The 21,322-nt window shown below is 44.3% G+C and overlaps 1 protein-coding gene across 1 annotated transcript in view; it reads right to left on the reverse strand.

Moving 5' to 3' along the window:
• Positions 1–21,322, reverse strand: part of LOC306889112 (uncharacterized protein) — a 104,531-nt gene that overhangs the window by 44,316 nt on the left and 38,893 nt on the right. The gene's annotated exons all lie outside the window — the stretch shown is intronic.

Genomic DNA, 21,322 nt, shown 5'->3' on the forward strand with positions numbered 1-21,322 from the left:
GTGTCTATAAACAAAACAACCATCACAGACATTGGCATTGAAGTTAAGGACGACCAAAATACACACGTAAAGTTTTCATACGGCAAAGTTAGCGTTAAGCTTCACTTTAGACCTGTGAAACATTTCGTATAATAATGTCCTTATTCAACAATTATAATCATGATCCTGAACGCTACGTGGCTTACTATACGAACCAGGCAGGTGGCGCTCTACCAGGGTATGCCGGTGGGGCTGTTATGTACGGAGGAGGTGTTGGGGGTCTGTTTAGAGGCCTCTTTAGAATGGCTATTCCTCTGTTAAGGCGAGGTTTCAACATAGCGAAACCCCATCTTAAATCAGCTGCAAAAAACATACTTAGTGACGTTGTCAGTAACACAATGTCAAGCGCTTTTAACCATAACAAACACCCACAAGACGGTTCGGGTCTATTGGTAATGTCCCGTAAACGTTTGCTACGACCCCCAGGTGACAAGAGGAGGGGTCATTCTCAAAAGAAAGCAAGACGGTCATCTAAGAAGGTCTCAGTTGTAAAACGAAAACGTAGGGTGTCGGTAAAGCGTAAAATAAGCTCAAAGAGAAATCCTAACACCATCTTCTAGATCATGGCATTGCTACACAGCATGTCAGAAGAGTGTGTTAAATCAGAATTGGATTTGTTCACGGTGCCTCTAACTCAAACGGCTATTGAAAGAAATGCCTATATTGAGATACCACCATTATCTGCAATATCAGACACAGCACCCCTGGAATTTTTTATAGCGGGCAATGGAGAAGATTATGTCGATCTAAATAATACATTATTGTTTTTGCGTCTCAAAATCACAAATCCGGACGGCACAGATATTGTAGATGGAGCACCTGTAGGTCTCATTAACTACGCAGGAGCCACCATTTTTTCACAGGTTGACGTATCACTTGGAGATAGACTTATCTAACAGAGTTCCAGCACATATCCATACCGATGTGTTATAGAGTGTCTTCTTAACTACGGAAAAGATGTTCTTCAAACAACGTTTTCTGCCGGTCTCTTTTACAAAGATACAGCCGGACATATGGACTGTACAGATCCGGGTGGAGGAAATGCGGGTCTGACAAAGAGAGCTGCGTACACTAATGCCAGCAGTGTTGTAGAATTATTAGCACCAGTTCACAATGACATATTTTTTCAGGAAAAACTTATGCTTAATGGTGTGGACATCAAAATCCGTATGACTAGGTGTAAAGACGAGTTTTGTCTGATGAGGGTTGACAATATAAATTATAAAATAAATATTCAGTCTGCGTCACCTTTTGTGAAAAAAGTTACCGTGTCACCAGCAGTACGACTGGGTCATGCTCACGCACTGCTCTCGGCAACAGCCAAATACCCTATTGAACGAGTAATATTAAAAAATCATTCGCTGCCCGCTGGTTCTCGCGTCGTGACCCAGGAAAATGTATTTCTAGGAACACTCCCCAAGTCTTTGGTCATAGCCATGGTTGATAACGATGCATTCACGGGGGCCTATAATAAAAACCCCTTTGCTTTTAAAAATTACGATTTAGAATTCTTGGCCGTATATGTTGACGGTCAGCAACATCCGGCCAAACCGCTACAACCTGAATACGGGACCGGTTCTGCTAAACGGGAGTACTATCAACTAGCTCTGTCTTCTGGAAGACATCTGAAAAACCAAGCATTGTCTATTGACCGCGAAGAATATTTGCACGGGTACACATTATATTCATTTAATTTGACTCCTGATGAGGAGTGTTCTAGACATGTGTCTCTCATCAAATCTGGAAATATCAGACTAGAAGCACGGTTTCGACAACCGCTCCCCCGTACAATAACCTTGTAATCTATGCTATTTATGATTCGATTCTTGAAATTTCAAATCCCAGACAGGTCTTGATCGATTACTATTAAAATGAATACCGTACAGCTCACAGTCTTGATGGATAAAATATCATGCAACACACATTTTCTAGGTGTGCTGCCGTGTGATTATTTACCAGAAGAACGTCTGAGAACAGTACCATCTATGGTCATAATCAATACACACCCCTCAGGACTCCCCGGGGAACACTGGTTAGCCATATACATAACCAGGGAAGGGGTTGGGTGCTTTTTTGACAGTTTTGGAAATAAACCCGATCACCCCCGGTTTCCAACACAAATCAGTAATTTTCTATTTCTTAACTGCGACAGTGTGATATACTCAAACAAGCAAGTCCAGAATTATTCGTCAGACACGTGTGGGCAACATTGCATGTTCTTTCTCCGTCATATGTCCACTACTTATGATTATGAATACATGATGAGTTTGTACTCTGATGATTTAGATAAAAACGATACTATGGTGTCGTTTTTTGTGAAAAAACCTATAACCATTTTAATAAGAAAAATGTGTTTAAATGTATTCAATGTGTTCAGACTGGCAAAATGTATAATTGTGTACTGGAATAAAACCATAATAAATAACAAATAGTGCAAGATTCTTATTTTTGCGATGACTTATTTTTATTAACACACACACACACACACAAAATATAACAGAATATTCTTGTTTATGTCAAAATAAAACGAAAAGATTAGAGATGCATCCATCGACAGCGTTTGCGACTAGGCGAAATGATAACATCGCCGTCAGAATGGTCGTTATCATGACGTGGGGTACCGGCTCTCGCATCTCTAGCCCTCGGGGTTGTTGCATAACTATCAGGCGATGAACCTACTTTAAAATTATCGATTACACGCCGTATATGACGGTTGGGTACCGTAGATTGCGGTATATTTAGTGCTGCAAAAGTCTCCAGAAACTCTATCCATCCTAGAGGTCGGTTTTCATCTTTGACATTGTATGGGGCTATGACATTTTTAACTAAATCCAACATGTGTGATCCGGGTATGTTCCGGCCTTTATATACAAACTCCCCAGAATCAGTCCATGAAGCGATGTCTTTAGCGTTAGTCATTTTATCTAAGATGTATCGAGTATTTTTCAAGCTCCTTTGCGGTATATTCTTTAATACATCATTCACCACGTTGTCGTATAACCTAGTGTTTTCAGCATTCGGTACATGATTAGATGTTTCTTTATCAGACAGAGGCATGTTTAACGTTAACATAGATGTCTCGCGGTCAGCTTGCTTAGCAAATGTTAGATATCTCTGTAAAATATTTGTGTACCGTTTAGCTTTTTCATGAGATGCCATTTCAGAGTTGTGTAGGATGTCCCTTATAGCAGAGTCCAAATCATTCTCCACCGACTGTTGAATAGACTCACGTGGTATACCAGATTTTAGTTTATCGAGTTGATGTTCTGGGACTAAAAACATCTTCTCGGCAAACTCCATTTATCTAGAAGTAACCAAACTAGTAATAAAGGGGATTGCTATGCTTAAGAGGGGCAAAAGGAAACCACCCTGCTGGTTTTTCATCCGTCTCTTTCTTTTAATATCAATCTTCTTGTTTGTCACAAATTTAAGCACTGTTTTCCGGCGTTTTAGCTTCTGGTATTGCTGCGATGTGAGCGGTATGTTACCATGAAGTACATTAAGGGCGAGCTCACACAGCGTTACAATAAGTTCATCGGATGTAGACTGTAAAATAACCCGTCTCTGGCTGGGTGTGGCTTTTAAAAGCATCTTTAACACGGGGAGGTTTCTATAAAGTTTAGCAGACATTTTAAATCGTCTCAATGTTTTCTTTTCTGTAGATACACTACCGGATTTGTAGAGAGTAAGTCTGTTCTGAGACGATATTGTTCAGGTGTTTTTGCTTTATAATCAATCATGAGATATCCGTAAGGTTTACCGGTTGCGTCCTGATAAGATTCCATAAAATATTTTGCACGGCCTGGATACATCTGTCTGGCTAGAACCATTACCTGTGTGGCGTCTCTGGGGTTTTTAAACAATATCAAATAGTTTGTGTTCAAGCTGATGGTCCTGCTGGATTTACCCTGACAAAATAAATTCTGTACAATGTAAATAGCACTAAGATTTCGGTGGTGTACATACTGTGTAAACACCTTTTCCACTTCATTGTTAACACTGGCTTCTTTCATTAAATCATCAATAATAAGCAGATTTGTTTTATTGACAGGAAACAAATGATCATCATTGAGAGTCTGTGGTATACCTTCAACAAATTTAATTTTATACAGCTTCAATAAATCGTCATACAATGGTTGCCGACAATCATAAATATATACAATATTCTCCATACATTTTTAGAAATCAATGTAACAGCATTTTGCAACAACATTTTTACAAAAAAGGATTTCCCAGAGTTTGATGGTCCACTTATCACACATGAAAATGGATGTTGTAACCTGAAATCAAATGCCTCGGTGTCTAGCACACCTCGATGACCAAAAACGTTGTCAGTAGCCATATGGTAGTGTAGTGTAATCCCCAAGCAGAACTCTTTTATTGTAATTCACTCGAAAACGTTTGACTAGTGATTTGTTATGGAGTGTAAACCTCTTTTTATCCCTCACAATACCGTCCATACGGGCCAGTATGTGACGACTATCGCCATCCCCCACAACATAGTGATTGACAAGTCCTATCAGAGTGTCCAATCTGATAGCCTCAGAGTTTACTGCATTAAGCGTTATACCTTTGGCTTTCATACAAACTTTCCCAGTGTTGGTGCGATAACCATATGTCTTCGGGCCTCCTGAAGCATATTCGATTATGAAGCCCCCTGACCCGATTTCATCGGTGAGATTACCTAGGTAAGGACCCAATGGTGGCTCCCAATCACAGTCTTTGGATGTGAAAATGACACTGTCTGTGTCACAGTACAACAATCTATCGGACAACCTATCCATTAGACCATACAGCTCTAAACGAGCATGCGCTGTTGTAAATGCTCCTAAGAAAATGTTTATATCACGGGTCTGGCCACCCTTACCATCAGCATAACACCATTGAATTATCGCTACAGTGTCTGAAACAAATGAGAAATGTTTGATGTCATAGCCATTGCCAAAAATATGCTGAGCAAACTCCTCCGGGTCTGAAAGTAACTCTGTTGTGGGTAGGTTTTCCCTCATTGAAAACCTGCCCCACAAACTATTAAGCAATAGCTTGTTGATTGAGTGACGTGCCGGGTTGTGACTTATCTTAGCAGGGTTCAGTTGAATCCCTTCTTTTTCAAAATAGTCGTCGATGTATGATTGTTTGTCAGTGTCCGGTGCCGCATGTTCTGGATAACCGCTGGCTTCCTGTTTGTGCTGCAAAAATGTTTTAACATATTTGCAAAACAAGGTATCCGACTGCTGTGGAAAATGCCACACCTCATCTATGTTCGTCACAAAATATCCCTTCTCTACAGCTTTTAACAATTCAATACTAACCCAAGTACCGGAGATGGATCTTTCATCATCGGTGTGTCTGCAGGGGGTTGTTTGGTTTTGTTGTTCGGTGCAGGTGCGACAGAGGGTGAATATTAACTTGCCACCAAATCTCATGGGAAGCACTGGGTGTAGTAGTTTACGCGGTGGTAAAACACAGCATTTCACAAGTCCGTAATAATTTTCTAGAGGTTCAAAATCCTTGAAAATGATTTGTGGGTGACCTACAGGGTACTCCTTTCTGGCTTGGCAGAAAGGATACAGACTTGTGAAATCGACATATCTTATTTTCTCACCTTCTGCGACCTTGTGGTACAATTTGAACGCGTTAGTACCCCCCCCCCAAATAAAGCGTCGCGTGGTCTCAATCTTTCAGGGTGTTTATATGTGGACATAAAAACAATTACAGCAGGATCGGATTGTTTAGCTGTTTTCCACTCACATTCCCACATCACCTCCACCTTCAGACCATAAAATTGTTTCAACACTACAAGTTTGTCATCAACCTGTCTTCTGAGATCACCATAGGATAGTTTTGAGAGGGGGTTAACATGTTCATGTCTGAAACATTTTAAACATCCATGGTGGAAACATCCAAAAAACTCAAAAACTGTCTTTACATCTGAATTGTCAAAATACCCATCAACAAAATATTTACCAATTGACACCTCACCGTAGTTTAAAGCATGTCGAATGTCTATGCCCCGTGTTTTTTTTTTACATATTCCAGCCATTCGATGGAGACATCTGAGTAGGCCTTGTTCTGACTGGTGTATGCATTGTTGTGGGTAAGAGCTAGAGTGTCTTTTGGGAGGTAATGTGTTTTGTACACAGCCATACAGCATGATGCTAATGTGGTGCACATAAACGGATCAATCCCGGTTCATTGCATGAATTCATCGCGGTATTTCATACATGCCTCCCTCAGCAAAACAACGTCATTCTTGCCATACATGGCTAGTTCTTTTTTAAAATCAAACACCTTATCGGTGACTGTTGTGTACCAAGCATCGAACTGACCTCTGTCTTTATCACTCATGGTCTCGTACCCATAGAAATGCTTGTCTGGATAAGGGCCTGTATAATCTTCATTTTCTACCATGTTGAAATGGTGTGGGAAGTATCCCTTATCCTCACAGGACAGGTTTAACGCGGCCGCTGTATTGGCCAAACGCATGGGTATGAATGAGTAGCTATCAATAAAACGTTGCTTAAAGCCGCTGTCATACATTAAAATTAAACGACACCCCTGCATTGTGATTTTAAGTGTGAGCCCTACTTTTGTGAAATGTTCCAAAAGTATGAAGTTGTCAAACCCTGATGCATTATGTGCAATCCATGTGTAATTTTTATAACGCGGTTGTCTGAAACGTCTGAGGAGTCTGTCGACACAATCTGTACCCTCTGCTGTGAATTCCTCACCAGAAAAAGTGATAGCACACACAAAATTCGGAACATGTTTACCGTCTTGGTAGCGTGTTTCAAAATCATAAAATATGTATTTCACACCAGGTTCCTTAGGGGTTATCGGTCGTATGAAACACTGATGGGCTCCATCAGCAACCAACACATCACCGCAATGGACGCAACAACTTGCTGGGCATTTGTGGGGTTTAGGATCTGTGCCGCTAATGTGATAACGTCTATTGCATTTTGGACAATGTTTGGTCACAACACACTGCGAAAACTGTTGACCAAGCGGTGGTTTCTTATGCATGTCATAACAATAGTCAGATCTGCAGTAACGAAGACAGTCACCACATTGTCTTTTTTTCACAGTGTGTCTGAAACATTCAGACCCATTACAGATATCACACACATATTTACAGCTGTGATCTCTACGACATGTGTAACCCCTGTAACAAAATTCACAAACGTAAGGCGTACCTATGAAAGCTTTTAAGTTCTTAATCATAAAATAATGACCATCGTGCAGGTACAAAAACACTGTTCTGTTATGTGGTGCATCTTTTGTGTTGTACTTTTCCAACACACCTGTGTCTGACCTGTGGAAGACCACTATTTTAACATAAGACTGACGTTCAAACTTTGCTATGTCATTAAAGCCTATCATATCCTGATCCGTGTGACCAGCAGCATTCTGCAATGCTGAAGCTAATGGTATTAACTCTGTGTGTTGTTTTTGGGGGTTCAGAAAATGTGCCAGACAAATAGCAAAACACAGATTGTTTGAGATATTAACGGGGCAGAAAAGATTCATTCTGTTTCTCGCAATAACCTCGTTATGAGCTGTGTCACGGAGTTTTCTATACGCACCACCTTGTCTACACATGGCTATAGACACTTTCAATTCCAATCTATCGTCAACGCACACGTCTGCGTTGCTCTGCATTATCTTTTCGATCTGGTATTCAAAAAGCTCTACGCTATAGTTGTTGCTAGGTGACAATAGTGTATTAACATCAGCTGTCAGACTAGCACCTCGTAACGTGATATTAATCAAACCGCCATCACCAGCCAGCTGTCGCGAAAATTGAACTATTTCAGTCAACGCCTCATGTAAAAGACGAACATAGTCTGCCATATCGTTGGATGTTATCGAACGCAGGTTCAATACCCTATGTATTTCCAAGCTGTTAAACCTTCTTCTAGGGACCACAGTATAATCACCAACACTACCGCCCTCTCTTACTAATCGCTGAGCTTCGCTAGGATTTAAACAAACAGAGGGTATGGCTGTTTCGTTTGTCTCAACATTTCTTACATCTCTTACAACCGGTTCATCATCAACAACTATATCATCGTCATCAACAATATCTGCATCATCAATATCTTCATCAACATTATTTGCATCAACAATGTCTAATCCGTAACCAACTTGATGTTGATTTAAAACAGGTGCATCTAGAGCCACAATTGGTTCTGGCTTTACATCTGACATTGAACGAACGGTACTAATTAAAGCTAAAAGAGACTCGGTTGTAGTTCACGAGTTCGCCCTCGCTAATAAACAGCTCCTTGTTGGGATAGATGGTAAAGCATGGGAATGAAGGTTATGCGTATTTGGCGTGTTGTGCAGGGAGTGGGCTCCGAGCCCGCCGGATCTATCCGAACCCGGAGCACTCTACCCTGCTCAGAGCAAGTGCTCCGGGCTCGGAACCGGCTCGAGCCCAGAACACACCCCCCCGGGGGTCCTGCGGGACTTTAGAAAAATGAGAGGAGCTGGGGTGGAGGAGGGATGCTTATCTGACAAGATGCAACAGGTAAGATTGTTTGTCTATTTATGATAGAGCTTGCAGGAGCTGATAGGGTAGATACGGTGATTGCTGATGGTGAACCAGCCTAGATCATTAAGTAGAGATTACGTGCTCGGCTGATAGGTGATTGCTGATGGTGAACCAGCCTAGATAATTAAGTAGAGATAGCGTGCTCGGCTGATAGGTGATTACTGCTGATGGAACATCGGGCTGATTTATATGCTTAGGTTCCTCCCGAACTTTGTTAATAAAACATCATTTCACGAGTTCGCCCTCGCTAATAAACAGCTCCTTGTTGGGATAGATGGTAAAGCATGGGAATGAAGGTTATGCGTATTTGGCGTGTTGTGCAGGGAGTGGGCTCCGAGCCCGCCGGATCTATCCGAACCCGGAGCACTCTACCCTGCTCAGAGCAAGTGCTCCGGGCTCGGAACCGGCTCGAGCCCAGAACACACCCCCCAAATGCAAATAAAGCTGGACAACCGCCGAAGTACGCATACACCCCCCCAAAAATGCCATGCTGTGCGTTACGGAGGTACAACCTGAAATTTAATAAACGAAAGGATGAGGGCCTGTTAGGGCTATCGCTGCTGCGATACTGGCCTCATGGCTAGTAGTGTCTGCTGCTACAGAGCTTTGTTGGAAGCTCGGGCCCCTGCGGGGGCAGTTGCTGCTGTGATACTAACCTCATTGCTAGTAGTGTCTGCTGCTACAGAGCGCTTGTTGGAAGCTCGGGCCCCTGCGGGGGCAGTTTCTGCTGTGATACTAACCTCATTTCTAGTAGTGTCTGCTGCTACAGAGCACTTGTTGGAAGCTCGGGCCCCTGCGGGGGCAGTTGCTGCTGTGATACTAACCTCATTGCTAGTAGTGTCTGCTGCTACAGAGCACTTGTTGGAAGCTCGGGCCCCTGCGGGGGCAGTTGCTGCTGTGATACTAACCTCATTGCTGGTGGTGCCTGCTGCTACAGAGCACTTGTTGGAAGCTCGGGCCCCTGCGGGGGCGGTCGCTGCTGCGATACTGGCTTCATTGCTGGTGGTTCCTGCTGCTACAGACCACTTGTTGGAAGCTCGGGCCCCTGCGGGGGCGGTCGCTGCTGCGATACTGGCTTCATTGCTGGTGGTGCCTGCTGCTACAGAGCACTTGTTGGAAGCTCGGGCCCCTGCGGGGGCGGTCGCTGCTGCGATACTGGCTTCATTGCTGGTGGTGCCTGCTGCTACAGAACACTTGTTGGAAGCTCGGGCCCCTGCGGGGGCGGTCGCTGCTGCGATACTGGCTTCATTGCTGGTGGTTCCTGCTGCTACAGACCACTTGTTGGAAGCTCGGGCCCCTGCGGGGGCGGTCGCTGCTGCGATACTGGCTTCATTGCTGGTGGTGCCTGCTGCTACAGAACACTTGTTGGAAGCTCGGGCCCCTGCGGGGGCGGTCGCTGCTGCGATACTGGCTTCATTGCTGGTGGTTCCTGCTGCTACAGACCACTTGTTGGAAGCTCGGGCCCCTGCGGGGGCGGTCGCTGCTGCGATACTGGCTTCATTGCTGGTGGTGCCTGCTGCTACAGAGCACTTGTTGGAAGCTCGGGCCCCTGCGGGGGCGGTCGCTGCTGCGATACTGGCTTCATTGCTGGTGGTTCCTGCTGCTACAGACCACTTGTTGGAAGCTCGGGCCCCTGCGGGGGCGGTCGCTGCTGCGATACTGGCTTCATTGCTGGTGGTGCCTGCTGCTACAGAGCACTTGTTGGAAGCTCGGGCCCCTGCGGGGGCGGTCGCTGCTGCGATACTGGCTTCATTGCTGGTGGTTCCTGCTGCTACAGACCACTTGTTGGAAGCTCGGGCCCCTGCGGGGGCGGTCGCTGCTGCGATACTGGCTTCATTGCTGGTGGTGCCTGCTGCTACAGAACACTTGTTGGAAGCTCGGGCCCCTGCGGGGGCGGTCGCTGCTGCGATACTGGCTTCATTGCTGGTGGTTCCTGCTGCTACAGACCACTTGTTGGAAGCTCGGGCCCCTGCGGGGGCGGTCGCTGCTGCGATACTGGCTTCATTGCTGGTGGTTCCTGCTGCTACAGACCACTTGTTGGAAGCTCGGGCCCCTGCGGGGGCGGTCGCTGCTGCGATACTGGCTTCATTGCTGGTGGTTCCTGCTGCTACAGACCACTTGTTGGAAGCTCGGGCCCCTGCGGAGGCGGTCGCTGCTGCGATACTGGCTTCATTGCTGGTGGTGCCTGCTGCTACAGAGCACTTGTTGGAAGCTCGGGCCCCTGCGGGGGCGGTCGCTGCTGCGATACTGGCTTCGTTTCTGGTGGTGCCTGCTGCTACGGAGCACTTGTTGGAGGCTAGGACCCCTGCGGGGCCGGTTGCTGCTGCGGTACTGTCTCCATGGCGAGTGGTGCAGTCTTCGAGACTTTGAGAACAACGTCGTGAGATGGAAGCGCTGGCTGCCTTGTTAACAAACTGTATTGTGGTGCCGCCTTCAGAAAAGAAGACTGGCTCAGCCGAGCCCCAGATGTGAGAACCATCTCCTCCGAAGGTGTTCCCGGGTGTCAAAGCTGGACAACTGGTAACTTGTGAATGCGACACTTGCTTGAGTCGATTGGTCCGAAGGTGATGCGATCTTCAAGGAGTCATGAGTCAAAGTGGCTGAGGTTTGAACTAACATCCAAGACTATCAGATGATACGGGCAAGGAGTGTTTGCTGGGCTTCCCTGAGGAGCGACAAGTCTGTCCGGATGTAGCTTCTAAAAGCCTCAGATGACCAACGGCCTAGGGCTTGGATCTGCGGCTGGGATAGGCCCTTTTGGGCGGCTGTGGTAGCTGCGCCTATGCGGAAGGAGTGACCGGAAAAGTTGTCTGCTGGGATGCCAGATTGGAGCAGGACGGCTTTGAGGTGCTTCTGAAACCAGAAGCGTGAGGCCGGGCGATTAGAGTCGTCGACGAAGAGGGGATCCGATAAGGCCGCTGACCGGGGTTGTCTGTAGCGAAGGTAGGCTAGGAGGGTTCGATATGGCTGAATCGGTGAATTGATGTTGAAAACGTAGACGAAATGACCTCTCCTGGTCTGGTCAGTCTTACTTTGCTTAATCGAGTAAGAAATCGTCTCCGAATCCAGCACCTGGAGGTCATTCATGGTGGGGTGAACTGAAGGGTCGAATTTGGATGTGGTGGTGATCTCTGAGCATCGTAGAAAGCCGAAGAACGCCAATGTGAACATGGCGTCAAGTGTGCAGGCAACATGTGTGGAGTGATATCCCTTGCGGAGGGTGGAGATGCATTTGGTGAGAATCTCCAAGGTAATGGGCCTCCTAGCGTCCTGACGGGCGGGTTGGGATCTTCGTATGCCTTGGATAACCATTGATGTTTGGGAGCTTGCTATGGCCGGTGACGGGGAGTTGAAAATCAATTTATGGAAGAACTGGAGTCCGCTGAGGTAACCTCTGATGGAGCTGGCCTGAAGGTTTTTTGCGGTGTTGAGAAATGAGATGTATGAGGTAATTGTGAGGAGAGAAAATTCTGGGAAGGGAATGCTGAAAGCCTGGTAAAACGATCTGAAGCTTCTCCACGCCGTGAGGTATGATTGCAGGGTCCTGGGGGAAACTGCCTTAGTTATGGAATTGAGAGAGGCATCGAGAAGCGTTTGCAGTGGGTGATTCACTGGAAGATCAACTCCGGATAAGGTTGTACAGGAATAGGCCTGGGGTCCGCTTCGAGCGCCAGCAGCCTGGACTTCTGCCAAAATCTGCGCTCTGATGTTGCTGGAGACTGGTGGAGGTTCCATTACATGCACGTGTGGAGGCGCTGGCATCGCAGCGGCTGTGGCCAATGAAAACGTGGGGCGTGCCTGTTGAAGAGAGAGAATGGCAGTCGTTTGCGCGTTGTGCGGCGACAAGCTCGTGCTAGCGTTGGCAGCGGCGCCAGAGATATGAGGCCCAGGGACTGAGGCGTGTGACTCTAACGGAGGCAGCCTCACGCCCGAATCAATTCCGGCGCCGCGGGCCAAGATCCCGGGGCGGGAAAAAGCGAATCTAATGGCGGCCGCTTGTGCGTCTAACAGAGATAGGCTCGGGGTAGCGGTGGTAGCGGTGTCAAGGAATTGTGGTACGGAGACCGGCGCTTGTGTCCCCAGCGGAGGCAGCCTCGCACTGGGGAGCCAAGAGCCCGGGGCGGGCAAGGCGAATCTAATGGCGGCCGCTTGTGCATCTAACGGAGACATGCTCGCGCTAGCGGCGGAAGCGAAGAACTGCGGTCCGGAGACCAGCGCTTTTGTCCCCAGCGGAGGCAGGCTCGCACTGGGGAGCCAAGAGCCCTGGGCGGGCAAGGCGAATCTAATGTCGGGCGTTTGTACGTGTAACGGAGACAAGCTTGCGCTAGCGACGGCGCCAGAGAATTGTGGTCCAGAGACCAGCGGTTGTATTCCCACCGGAGGCAGCCTCACGCCTGAGACGTATGGGTGAGCCAGGGCTCCTGAGAGTTGCCGGCCCGCCTGTACGGGGCGGTCATCTACAGTCGCTGTGCTGTCCCACGCGTTGAGCTGATATGCCGCGGGCTGCCGGAGGTGCTCGATCGGTATATCCGTGGCTTCTAGCATGACCTGAACGCTTCCAAGACTTGCCGAAGGCTTGCTGCGTCGGCTCGAGTGAGGGAGGCCTAGCCGAGCCGCGGAGGTAGATTGCCCGTGCCTGGAATAGACGGGACCCCGAGCCGAGCCTGGCTCGTTATTGACAGCCGATCGTGCCAACCTCATCGAGGGGACGTCAGCCTGGGACGACACGTAAAGGGTGTAGAGCTCTAGTTTCGACATCCGCCTGCTGAATGGGACGTCCGCGTTGGCAAGGGCCAGACGAAGGCTCTGGATCGTCCACTTGCTGCATGCAGATATCTTGGGGAGCGCAGAGGCGTATGATGACGCCGGTGAATGAGGTGGAGATCGTGCCGGTGGGAGCGATGACGAACCCTTCCTCTTAGATTGCACGCCGCTCAGAGCGGCGGGGATGGCGGCCCCGCGGCGAAGCTTGGAAATAGTCCGTATAATCCGACCCTGAGCTGGAAAGCTGGGGTGCGCATGATGGCACCGAAGGATCTGGAACGTTTGCTACTTTAGAGACCACGGGAGACTCTGACATAGTGGCGAAACTTGACGATGCTTATCTGACAAGATGCAACAGGTAAGATTGTTTGTCTATTTATGATAGAGCTTGCAGGAGCTGATAGGGTAGATACGGTGATTGCTGATGGTGAACCAGCCTAGATCATTAAGTAGAGATTACGTGCTCGGTTGATAGGTGATTGCTGATGGTGAACCAGCCTAGATAATTAAGTAGAGATAGCGTGCTCGGCTGATAGGTGATTACTGCTGATGGAACATCGGGCTGATTTATATGCTTAGGTTCCTCCCGAACTTTGTTAATAAAACATCATTAGTCGGTCTATGCATCGACCTGACTGTGTAAATTAATCTCTGTAACGTGTCTGAAACACTTTGTGGGGGGTGTGAATCACCGTCACTGTGGTATCTAAATATTTTTGCCGCTGACTCACTTTCAGAATCATTTGACCCCTGACAACATTTTGCGGCCATTTCACAATATTTTATTTAAAACTTTTTAAAAACACTGTTGAAACCCCTCATATACACACTTTTTAAAAACAATAACAATAAAAATAAAAACAATAAAACATTAAAAAAGGGGCAAAGTGATTTATATACACGGTGTTTACTCACCAGATCTGCGTCTGCCCATGTTAATGATCTCCATAAATAATACAACACTTTGCGCTTGACCGTCCTGAATGTCTTTTAGAGCCTTACGAATCAACCGTTGTCTCGCTAGACCTTCTCTCAGCGATACTGATGTTGCGGTGATGACACTCCTTAACTTTTCAAAGTCCCTTCTGTCTCTCCGTCTTTCATCACGCAAACGACGCCGATCATCTCTCGCAATCCTCAATTCGGAGCTAATCAGATCCAAACGTCGTAAAATCGCCGCTGCCTCAAATCCATTTGCCGGGGTCGCCGTCAGTAATGTACGAGCCTCCGCTCTGAACGCCTCTTGATTAGCTGGCAACTCCGATGTGTCAGGGCCAGAAACAATCTCTCTATTATTAGCCGAAGCCCCTGTTGGTTCGGCCTGGGTGAACTCTGCCGCTTCCCACGCTTCAACTAAATCGTCGTCCCACACAGCCTCTGAAATAAATAGTAAAACAAAATATGTGTTAGGCGAGAGAGATAACCAAAAAGGTTCAAGATGATTATAAATAAATATAAAAACCCCTGGACTCACTCACCGGACCCGTTATTTAGATTTTGCAACGGTGTTGTAGCCTGCGGTGTTCGTTGATTGTTAATGCCTGCGGACTCCGGGTGAATTTGAGCAGCCGTTACAATCGTCCTTGGAGCAATAGAGGTACTTGGTAACGCAGAGTCTGTAGATATGTTCACATCATTCGAGATGTCTGCCACCAATCGCGATAAAGACCCTACAAAACACATTATTTAAAACACATATCTACATTTCTAGCGGATAATCAAAACATAAAACAAAATAAGTGTATTTTACTTAGTGAGTCGTTGTCGCCGTAGCCAAACTGTGGTGTTTCGTCGTTTTGTATGTCTCCAGAAACTGTCGCCATATGTAAAAAGAAAATGTGTGACTAACATGTTTATATAGGGTTTTTGAACAACTATAGACATAACTATTTTATAATTACCAATGAGTCTCCTTCTAACGTCAGGGTTTTGCGGGGCTGTGTCGACAGACCCCCGTGTTGCTCCTGTTTTGATAAAAATAACGTGTAAAAAATGTTGCGGCGTTTTTCTACGAATAATGATTTATATATAAAAATAAAAAATTAGACACACGTACCTGCTGCGTGATTAAGAGCGTTTAGTTCTACTGCAAGCCAAGAATATCTCGGATCGTTTAATGCACCTACGGTATGATACAACCTGTTAAACAGTCCCCCGACAACCGTAACAAAAAGTTATATACAGACATTTTATTTATTTTGTTATAAAGAGAAAATGAAAACCAACATACTGGTCAGAAAGCTTGCCATTTTAGAAAAACTGTAAGTTATTTTCAAGACAACAAAAGAGTATCGAATATCTGTTACCACAACACGTCCGTACCGTCTCGACACAAGGACTCTATAAGAACCCTCTTTTAAACTTTTTTAATGACACCATACCCATTGGGAGCGTAGCAGGGGTCCGTCATTAACATGTTTCAAACTTACACCCCAAAAGCTGTGTGGTAGTGTGTGTATTCCATGTCTACCTAGTAGATAATTTGATTAAGGTATAACCAAAACCAACATATAGATTTTTGAAAAATAGTCACTAAAACATTCCAATAACTATTTATTGGTAAATCAGCCAAAAAGTAGCACCTCTTATAAGTGTATGAAGAGTTATAACCTTTTCTATTTTATTTTTTACTCAATCGTATGTTTGTTTCATTACATGTCTTAACAACACTAGTAGACATGTAACGGCGTTTGTCTACCAAATGTCTCTATCAAACAACCCGTTAGCATAACAAGAACCCTCAGGATAGGTTTACACATTTCAGACGGTTCGTCTAGGCATAGCTATCCTAATTAAATATAGATGTCTGTCTTGAACACTTTTTCAAAGTAAACTCTTAGAAGAAACATCACACAAAAATTTACATGATTTCTCTCATTCATTTAAAATACACAAACAACTTTCACACGGTAATGTGACCCCTCGGTGCTTTCATGTCAAAAGGGTGAAAAACACCTTTATTGATGGTAAGTGGTTTTTAGGTAGACATGGCGGCTATAAAGCTGTCGTTTTTAGATTGACAAACAATACAACCCTCCTATTTTAGATTGACAGACCATAAACTAGCCTGTTTGGAGTGACATGCCATAAACTAATTTGAATGACATGTGGGGGGCCACGTCTTATCTCATGTTACAAAATTAAACTAAGACAATCGAACATATTACAAGGGTTAGCCTATCAATGCCGCTATGTATGCCTCTAACAAAACCTCTAACTCTCTCTAAATTTACTCAAAAACACATTTCACATTCCATGTTACAAAAAAACTATTTGAATGACATGTGGGGGGCCACGTCTTATCTCATGTTACAAAATTAAACTAAGACAATCGAACATATTACAAGGGTTAGCCTATCAATGCTTCTATCCAGGCCTCTAACTCTCTCTAAATTTACTCAAAAACACAGCAGGTGTCCTGATAGAAAAAGCAACCAGGTTTGAAAAGGTGTTGGGGACTAACCCTGCAGGAAAAGTGGGGGCCAAAGGCACCCCTACAACAGTCATAAAACATAAATGTCAGTAAGTTTGACAGGCTATAAAAGAACCATTTGAGTGACAGGCTGTCAGGATGACAGACCTTTGACAGGAGGGTCATAAATCAATCAAACATTTTGACACATAGTATATGATTATACTACTCTCTTGTTCCTTCTGAGTCCAAAATTTCAACTCCATTGTGATCTGTCAGAATCAGTTGGGCATTGCTTCCGATGGCTTCTCTTACTTTGGCAGTTATGCTGGGGACAGTTGCCTCCTGCTCAGTGAATCTTACTACCACCATTCTGCTGTTCACAAGCTTACCAGCTTGTAACTCTCCCAGTGGCGGATCTAGGGTTTTTTAAAGACAGGGGCCACAGTTTACAGAGGGGGCCAGCTATAATTTACAATAATTTTTCATTATTTAGTTACTGCTGGCACAAGCATATTTCTGTAATGACACACTGGATATGCAGGTTTACTGATGATAAAGTAAGATGAGTACAGACCAATATGTAAGCAGACAACACAACCGTCAAAGGAATAGTTCACCCAAAAATGAAAATTGTATCATCATTTACTCACCCTCTTGTCATTTCAAACCTGTATGACTTTTCCTTTCACAACAGGCCAGTCTTTATAATTCACATTAGAAAACACTCGTGGAGTAACAGAAAGTCTAATATAACAGAAAATATACAGGAGTAACAGGACATTTTTATAATACACTGAGAAACAGATAAGTCCTATATTAAAAAAGAACAATCCTTCGGGTTTTTGTGACTGACGCTGAAACGTTTGAGAAATTCATTCATATCAAGTGACTTTGCCCTCCTGGATTCAATGCTCAATACTCCAAGGTGATTCAAGCGGTAATCCCCCATTGTTGTTCTCAGGTGGTTTTTAATTAAGCTAAAAGCTGAAAAGCTTCGTTCACATGAGGCACTGCTGACTGGTATTGCAACAGCAATCTTGCCAAGCCTAAAAAGCTCATGAAACACCTCCTTAAATGGTTCTAAAAAAATTACAAACTCAAGGAGAGTTGTCAGCCTCTTCATGCCACTACTTTCTTTCCTCTCCAACACCCTCTTGATTTGATGCAACTCATGTGCTAAATCCTCAACATTTGAATCCAAAATCTTAGCAAAACCCAACAGATCTGCATTTAAAAAGGTGCTGCTTTGTGGATGAAGGGATTGGATTCCTTTCATTATTTTTCAATTTGGTTTAGAGAAACGTCTTTTGAGTTCACCCATCATTGAGTCAAGCACTGGATAAAACGCATGTTTCTGAAAGCTTTCCTTATCATGATGATCTATTCTGCGCTCACCAGTTGGTGTAGTGACTAAGTATCCACTTAGCCTTTTGTTGCTCACTGACTGCCTTTTTTCAGCCTTTTCCATAGTGACATCACAATTCACAGCAATTTTCTCAATCTCTGCCCATACTAAATTAAAAAAAGCATCAGTCCTATAATGCTGCAAAGTGTCAAGTAATGCATCCACAAGACTCACCGCTGCTGCTAGGTCCAATGAGGGGGACTGCAGCATGTCAGACAAGAACTTGGACTGGCCCAGTACTTTACTAAAAGTTACCAGAAGCCCAATGAAATTTAAGTCAATTTGGCCTAGTAAACCACGAGCATCAACTGCTCGATCCCCATTACGCTCCAGTCCAATCTCCTGAAGCAAACGAACTACTGCAGGGAGTCTATCTAACAGGTTGTGACATGCTGCATACCTGCAAGCCCACCTAGTATCACTTAGTCTTGGAATTTCACGAGAATGGCCACCATACATTTCTCTCTGAATTTCAAGCCATTTAGTGTGTACATACGATCCAGACATGAAGCTGTGAAGTTTTTGTAGGAGAGAAAAAAAACAATCTGCATCAGACACTGATCTTACACTATCCACAATTACAAGGTTTAGACAGTGTGCATTACAATGCACATAAAATGCATATTTTGCCACATCTTGGATTCTTGTGCACACGCCTGAGTGCTTGCCACTCATTACAGCAGCACCATCATAGCCCTGACCAACCAGGTTGGTACGATATTCTAGTCCATGTCTTCCAAGGCAATTCATTATCAAGCTGGTGAGACCTGCAGCATCTAAGCTGTCAGCCCTTCTAAAGTCAAGAAAGCTTTCATGTATCATTCCATTGTAGTAATACCTGATAACCAGTGATACTTGCTCCTTCTTTTGAAGGTCTCTGGTTTCATCAGCAATTATGCTGAAAACCTCACTTTCTCTAACTTCTTTTACTATATCAGCTTGGACCATTTCTGCCAGGCTTTCAATTATTTCATTTTGTATACCTTTGCTTGTGTACTTGGCATTGCTATAAGCATTCATGCGCTTCTCTATTAGGGGATCATGTTTAGCAATCTGTTCTAAAATGACTAAAAAGTTACCCTTGTTGTTTGAGTCAACAGACTCTCTGTGACCTCTTTGGGCAATATTTTGGGTGGCAGTCAAGAGAAGTACCTCTGCAATTGTTTTAATGTATTCCCGATTCTCATTAATTTTCTTTTCCCTCTCTTTATTTATTGAATTTACAATGCATGTATTTGTTTGCATAACCATTTGATGCTGTTTCCATGCAAACATTGCACTTCTGTGATGGTCCGATTTAGAGTGACCTTTAAAGCCACCTTCCTTGCACAAGGCTTTTTTTCCAGTTAGAAAAGCCTGTTTCTGACATGAAAATGGATGATGGGGCACTTGGAAGGGAGAAATGCCTGCAGGCATAGCAAAAAACAGAGTCTTTAGTAATAGAGTATTCTATCCATGAGTTGTCCAAATACCATGAAGCATTGAAGGCTCTATTTCTAGTCCCATGCAGTGTCTTGGGGAAGACCCTGAGTTGAGGCTGCACAGGACCCTCTGCTCTGGACCGGGAAATGTCTGTAGATAAGCAAATACATTTTTTTACAACTCCCACCTAAAGATAAGTGCCCTTCAATTACATCATATAACAAATATATAGAGACTTAATGAAAATGCAGATACTCTTGGACTCTGTAAGCCAATGTACAAAAAGTAGGAAAGGAGACAAAGCAAGATCATTGGAGATCACAAGGAACAGGTAAGTGAGATATATATATATGCAAAAACAATGAGAGCATGACTACTCTCTGTGCTGTAAATCTTCATATTCTATTAGATGCGCACTTTTAGTGTGCTGCGAGTCTTCCGCAAATATAAATTACTAGTGTTAGCAACGGGAGATTGTGAGAAAGCGACACATACTGTGTTTGGCACGAGTTTTAGATGTATATGGCCACTTAAAAATACATATCTTCCTCATGCATTTCTTAATTTTTTTAGTCGATCACATTCTTAATTATGGAATAAAACAAAGGCATACCATCAGGTCCCAGATGAGTCAAATCATTATTTGGCTGGACAGAATCATCTGTTCTGCACTCAGAAATGTCTGGAACAAATAAGAAAATAAAGTATTATGATGGCTGCCTAATACACTTTCATAATACACTTGTCATCAAGTTAGGCTAACAGTAACTGTCTAATCATTGGTTTACATCTATGCTTATATTTAGTACAACTGCAATTTGAAAACACAGCAGCATACCATCATGTCCTGCTGGGAGCAAAGAACTGTTTGTTGACTCCCCTGTTTGTACATCCTGGCTGTCTTCATCCTCACCTGAACCTTCATCATTCAAGTTTGAAGCTGAAACACAACACAAAGTTATGAAGTACACGCACACAAATTGCAATATGGAAAAAAATTACATGAAACTGTGTGCGCCAATCACGTGGCACAAATGCTGGCATACTTTTCTAGATCTTATCTATTATTGTATTGAATTGAATACGGAATTCACATATTAACCTAAACTTATTTTCACCTGTTGACGTAATCTTGATGTGCCTTTATTTGCTAACCTGATGGAAATGGTTGGGAGCTGCATTGCTCCTTGCAGAGAGCTGCTTGTGTCTCCCTTTCTCACTCATGTCACTCTCAGCGGATCACATGGGCTTCTTTTTATTGAGAAACCATAAAATGTCTTTTGCATCTTCTTTCCTCTTCATGATTTCTACTTCTGCCAAACATTGTGGTTAACAAAATTGCTCATTTTAAACACTTGCTTCCCTGATTACCAACAATGTGTTATGTATTCAAAGTTGCACTTTGTATCAACGTTTTATACAGTTTGCAAAAAATATCTGGATATTTGGTATGACCAAATACGAAAGAGTTTTAAATGTACGCTATGATCTGTCCCTGGCCTGAATTGTTTTACCTTCCTATTTTTAAACCATAAGTTACCCGTCAAACTTTGGGTCCTATAATTCGGGTTGACTAATATGGGAATCCTATATTTATATATGGGGGCTTAACAAATCAAAAACATAAAGTAAACTAGCTAACCGTTAACGTTAATAAACGTAGCTCAACGCTACCAAATCCGTCAATTGGGCCGAGCTTTTTACACTGACCATCGGGCGC

Source organism: Barbatula barbatula (genome assembly GCF_947034865.1).
Source record: "Barbatula barbatula genome assembly, chromosome: 24".
In the NCBI taxonomy this organism is placed as follows: domain Eukaryota; kingdom Metazoa; phylum Chordata; class Actinopteri; order Cypriniformes; family Nemacheilidae; genus Barbatula; species Barbatula barbatula.